The sequence below is a fragment of the Elephas maximus genome, chromosome 1 (genome assembly GCF_024166365.1).
Source record: "Elephas maximus indicus isolate mEleMax1 chromosome 1, mEleMax1 primary haplotype, whole genome shotgun sequence".
In the NCBI taxonomy this organism is placed as follows: Eukaryota; Metazoa; Chordata; class Mammalia; order Proboscidea; family Elephantidae; genus Elephas; species Elephas maximus.
In genome coordinates, this window is record NC_064819.1 from 40,233,127 (window position 1) to 40,239,513 (window position 6,387).

The following is a 6,387-nucleotide window of genomic DNA, read 5'->3' on the forward strand; positions in this document are numbered from 1 at the left end:
TCCCAGGAGACATAAGAAGAGAGCAAAGAGAAAGGGCATCTTCTTCATACCAGTGACTGTACTAAGTACTGTAGACAGAGAAATACCTAAGGAAGGCAAGGGGCTCACAGCCAAGTGAGGGGCTCAGAGCTACAAGCAAACACACTCCAGCATGGTAAGGGCCACAGAAAGGCAGGCACAGGGTGTTGCTGACACAGGAGGCCTTCCGACCTAGCAGGGCTCTCTGGAGGAGGAGAGCTCTCTGGTGAGGCTGAAGGTGAACAAGAGCTCTTCAGAGGGACCTAAAGTGGACGGTATTTCAGGCAGGAGATACTACAGACATGGAGACACAGAAGCCTCTTTGGCCGTTTGAGCCTGAATGTGTACAAGCACCAGGTACCAGAGCTCATGCTTCAGCTTGAGGGGCATGAACTCCATAAGGATCCTGCTCTGCATCTTGACCCTCAGTCACTCCGGAATCATAAGGGCAGTGTCTGAGAGTGGCCAGCCAAGGAGTGGGAGTGCACCCCACATGTGACAGCGAGGCTCGGGAAAGACACCATGGAATGTTTTTATATTTAATTTACAGTTTCCAAGGGCTTATCTTAGGTGGGCTCTCTCGTATTGACTGTGAGCATAGTACGCCCCATTTATAATTCCTTTATCTTACTTAAATAAGGACAACAAATAGCAGCTCCTTCACAAATTCACACCATTTTGAAAGTAATATGGTTATAATATTGAAGGAACCAATACTATCAGCTCCTATTTCAATACCGGCATTCAGAATGATAAACAGTGATATAAACAGATAATTAAGATAAGGACAAAAGTTGGTCAGAATAATCTCTAAGTGCTGAAATAAGGCCTACCAAACCCATTATTATGTAAGATTATCATTAAAATAAATACTCGAAAAAGTATAATCAAGTGAAACCAAAAAGTAAAGAAAGGTGCAGATTATGAGAAAAAAATTATCCCATTTTTTCTTCTTTTTGCAGCAAGAAGTGTAACTTGTCCTTCTAGGTTTCCCTGTGGACAATGTGAATCCACGTGGACCTCAGCTCACTAGGCCCTTCCACACAGCTGGCACCCACAGGAGAAAGGCTGAGCCACAGAACGAGGCTGGCTGGGGTTTCCAATGCAATTTTATCAGCATCTGGTTAGCTACTTCCTGAAATTATTATTATTTTTCCCTAAAGACTCATTTTAAAAAAAAAAATAAAGAACATGGCAGAGCTCCCCCCCTTCCAAATAGAAGTAAAAGATAGAGGTGTATGTGTGTCTGTGTGTAACTGTGTGTGAGTGTGTATATGTGTATCTATATGTGTGTATATATGAACGTGTGTGTGTTTCTCCTCTGGTGGCTGAAATAAAAGCAAGTTTTGTGAAGGAAGTGTGCTCGGAAAGGAGGTAGGCAAGGAGAAAGGAGGATGATATGAAAAGATGAAAGTCTACAATCAGATTTCAGATTCCTTTGAGATTACTCATCTAAAGAGAATGTAGATAAAGAGGTCAATTTATAACAGCAAATTAGCCATTGGGCTATAACTATCTTTCAAATTTAAGAAAAACAGACTGAAACAGACTGATAACTCTTGAAGCGAGCCCATCATCAAGGATAGCTTTGGAGTCCTAGATGCTGAGAATTGAACGTTACCTGAGAGATTGTCTATAAATCTCTTTTCACTCCCATTTTAAAGATTTGAAAAACTGACCTCTGACTAGTGTTAATCATACTCTCCAAAAACTTTTTTGCTAATTAAATATAATCTCGAAGTATATGACTTACTTGTAGAAAGTTAATGATTTGTAGATCTGGTTGCATTAGACAAATTTCTATTTGCTGAAACAAAATGTTTGGTAAACATTTCATACCACAGCCGTCATTATCAGCAAATATTTGTTGATGATTATTATCACTTTGGCCAATGCTAAGACCAGGCCTATGAAGAACAGCTCTCTCCCTCTTCTGACAGAGGGCCAAAAAGTTATTAATGATCCTAATGATTGCTTTTAGCTATCAGTGAATTCATAAATTTGGATGTTTAGCCAATGTAGGTAATTACATGTTTTATGGACTTTGAAATAAGTATAGATTTTGTATTTATGAGTGATTACATAAAAATGCCTTTTTAATAAAGAGAAACAGATTTTTAAAAATTTTGGATTGGTTCTTAAAATGGATCATTTGGCTATTTGGTTTCATATTTACTTCAATATACAAGGACATCAGCCAAACTTGACCCACACAATAAAATCCTAGTAGGCTTTGGCCATAGAGGCTATTGGATCAAAACTCTACCTAATTTAGAATTTCTGTCACAAAACACCTAACATGCCACCTAACTCTGGCCAGCACTCTCAAGAACGGCACTGACTCCTTCCTGAAATTAGCTTGTGTTGTGCATACCCTTCTTATTTGAATAACCCCACATCCCCATAACTTCTCCCATTGGGTCTAGTTCTGTCCCAGGAGGCAGATGCATAGGCCTCATGGCAGACTTTGGATACTGTTAGGCACCTCTCATTGCCCTTGCCTATCTGCAGCACATCTTTCTCCCACTGGAATGTGGTTGGCTTGCTCACCGTTGAGGTTGTGCTGTGGTTTCTGGATCCCTTCTTTGTGGTAGAGGCCTCAGACAGTGCTGGTCTCCAGATCTGGTGTGACCCATGAAGAGCAAAGCAGACCTGCTGTTGTCTCACGAAGCTGATGGTGCCATCTGGGCATTCACTTTAACACCTGAAGAATACGGCACAGAGCTATACAGGCAAGGCCTTCTGGGTAAAGGGTATGAAAACAGAGTGTAAAGCAATTTCACCTACATCTTTGAGAAAGACCTAGATGTTTTCCCCACCCTCTAACTGGAAACTCAACCATTAGTACAAGCAGGCTGAGTTCAGAGCTGTGACTGAAGATTCACCAAGCTCCTCCTCCTCTCCTTTGTTCACCTGGAATTGAAGCTTCTACCATCTTTTTGCTTTTGTAGAAAATCTGTGGCTTAATCATCAGAATGGAAGCCTTTGGAGTGTTTTCCTTGGTTTTTTCATTACTTCTTCCCTCCCCTCTACTTAGACACTCTCCGCCTTCATTTCCTCAGCGAAGGAAAGACACAGAACACAGGTAACAAAAGGGTGAATTTCAAAAGCCTAGACTCTGGCTGGCTGTGGTGGGGGAGTTAGAGGAAGAGCCTGGTCCAGGGAGAGATCTCAGAGCTCCCAGCTTGCAGTGGGAACAGAAGAAGGGCTGCGCTGTATACCCAAGAAGACTAGCCTGGGGGGTCCTGCAGGAATGTCTGTCCTGGGCAATGAAGGTGGTGTGGTGTGGATATGGCCCAGGGGCAGATGGAGCGACCTGCTTGGACCAGTGAGCAGAGAACAAGGAGCACCTCCACAGGTCCCAGCATGGGTGGACCAGGACTGAACCATCAGATCTCTGGTGGTAATTTATAATTCCTTTTTTGTGCAAGCATTGGGAAACCCTGAACTGGTGGAGATTTTTAGCTCTACTGTACAATGGGGCTTCTAATTGATATCACTCATTTATGGAAAAAGAAAATGCTTGGTAAAGTAGAGGGTCAGTGAAAGAGCGGAAGACCCTTAATGAGATGGATTGACACAGTGATTGCAATAATGGGTTCAAACATAGCTACGATTGTGATGATAGAGCAGGACCAGGCAACATTTTGTTCTATTATATATAATGTCACTATGAGTCAAAATGTACTCAACTGCTGCTAACAACAACATATATTTAGCAACAAACCCACCTCTTATTCTGAGTTAAAGTATCTGTTGGAGGTAGGAGCAAGATAGAAAATACTATCACGTAGCTAACATGCCTCCTCTTTGAACACGCACTAAAACCATTCTCCAAAATGCTGTGTCACACATTTCAGCTGATGAGGGGTAGAGAAAAATTTATAAGCTTTTTTATTCATTTAACAAATATTTAGTGAGCATCTACTATGACAGGAAACGGAATGATGAAAGAGATAGACAAGGTTGCTCACTATGATGGTTAAGATTGTGTGTCACCTTGACTGGGCCATGATTCTCAGTGTTTCCATGATGGGACCTGCTGTGAGTAGCCAATCAGTTGAAAGGAAGTTTTCTTGGGCTTGTGGCCTGCATCCGAATATAAGTGGGTGTTCTCGCTTTTGCCTGCACTGGATCCTGCAGCTGGGTCCTGGTCATCTGACCTCTAGTTCTTGGGACTTGAGCTAGCAGCTTACCTGTCAATCTTGGGATTTGTCAATCTTCACAGCCTGTGAGCAAAAGCCCTGCTCTCCAACCTGTTGATCTTGGGTTCACCAACCCCGGTGGCTATGTGAATCAGGAAAAGCCTCTATCTTGATCCATGGACTTGGGACATGTGAGATGTTTTCTAAATCTCTCTGTGTATATTTATATGCTTTACTGGTTTTGCTTCTCTAGAGAACCCAGTCTAAGACAGTCACCAACACTTGCATCACAATTTCATCTTTTCAATTTAAAACCATGCCCTCAGGAGAAAGCCTATCCACAGTACTTGTCTAAGTGATGCTTTCGCTCCTTTTGTATTTACTAGTGACCTTTTACTTAGGGTGTGCTCACATCTGTCTCCATTAAGGAATAAGGTGGATCCTGACCACTTGATATTTTAAAAGTATAGAGTAGTTTCTGCCAGAGATTTTCTGAAGGTGTGCCATATTTTCGGTTGAATTCACAACAACAACAAAAAACATTAATAACCATTCCTTTCATGGAGAGGATTCTGGCATATACGTTGTTGTCATTAGGTGCTGTCAAGTCGATTTTCCATTCATAGTGACCCCATGTGACAGAGTAGAACTGCCTCCATAGGGTTTTCTATGCTGTAATCTTTACAGGAGCAGATCACCAGGTCTTTCTCCCATGGACCCACTGGGTGGGTACAAATCACCAACCTTTTGGTTAGCATCTGAGCACTTAACCACTGCACCACCAAGACTACTTCCAGCATATATATTGTCACTACTTTTTAAGAAAGATTTGTGGAATAGGTATAGTGAAATGTTAAATAATCAGCCTTATGTGAGGTGCGGTAGAACACCAGTTCTTCTTTTAAATAACAGCTTTGTTGAGATATAATTCACATACCATACAAGTCACCCATTTAAAGTGTGCAATTCAGCCTCTGAACATCATGAGATGGCCCTGGGAGCCTGTTTTTCCCCAGCACAGCCATGAGCAAGCAGAACCAGGTGTCGTACTTGAGACCAGAGCAGCCGGCATTCCTGGCCTGCTTCAAGCAGCTGATCAGATACACTAGCAGAATAATTGCCCTGCTTATTTAAGCCTCTGTCACCACAGAGACCAAGAGAATCCAGCCTCAGCTCCCAGACAAAGATGGTGATCACAACAACAAAGAAAGTGAACAGCACCAAGTGGTGATTTTATGAAAATGAGACTTGTCAGCTGAAGAGGTCATGAAAATTAAAGCAGAGATCGAGGCTGCCAAAATGGAGGAGGAGCCAGGTCCAGTCCTGTATCAAAGACCAGTCAAGCGTCCCTCTGATGAGAAATATTCAGGTCTAACAGCAAGCTCAAAAAAGAAAACAAATGAGGATGAAATAAATAAACAGGACTCAGTTAAAAAGAACTCACAAAAGCAAATAAAAAATAGCAGCCTCCTTTCTTTTGGCAATGACGATGAAAATGAATAATTGTACATATTTTGGACTTATCTTCTTTGAGAGTTTATGGAATTTTTTTGAAATAACATTTTTTCCTATTCTAAAAGTAATATAAGTTCATTATAGAAAATACAGAAAAAAAATTAATAAGATTAAAACTGTGTTGATCCATCAATACTCATACTCAAAATGCCAACCATGTTGAAACTTAACTATTATTAACATTTTGTTACTTCCCGTGTGTGGGTATGTGTGCATGTAAATTATATTTTTTAAAACAAAACTGAGATTGTATTGTATATGTTCTGTGTCCAGCTTCTCATTTAACATTACATTATGAGCATTTTCCCAAGTCAGTAAAATTAAAAAACCTGATGATAGCTATAGGGGGTTTTGTAATTAAGTGGGTTACCTGTTGCATCGTCCTCATTAGTGGGACCCCACTTTAGATGGGAGGAATGATTGTGTGCCTAGTTAAACATACCTCCCAGCTTCTGTTACAAACCTGTTCCCACAAGTAGATTCCAACTCATAGCCACCCTATACGACAGAGTAGAACTGTCCTATAGGGTTTCTAAGGAGCAGCTGGCGGATTCAAACTGCTGACCTCTTGGTTAATAACTACAACTCTTAACCACTGTGCCACAGGGCTACTGGTAAACCAAACCAAATCCATTGCTATCAAGTTGGTTCCAACTCATAACGACCCTACAGGACAGAGTAGAACTGCCCAATACAGTTTCCAAGGAGG

General features: G+C 41.3%; 1 pseudogene; it reads left to right on the forward strand.

Moving 5' to 3' along the window:
* Positions 1 to 5,186: 5,186 nt before the first annotated feature.
* On the forward strand, positions 5,187 to 5,666 carry LOC126075099 (uncharacterized protein KIAA1143 homolog; annotated as a pseudogene).
* Positions 5,667 to 6,387: the final 721 nt, after the last annotated feature.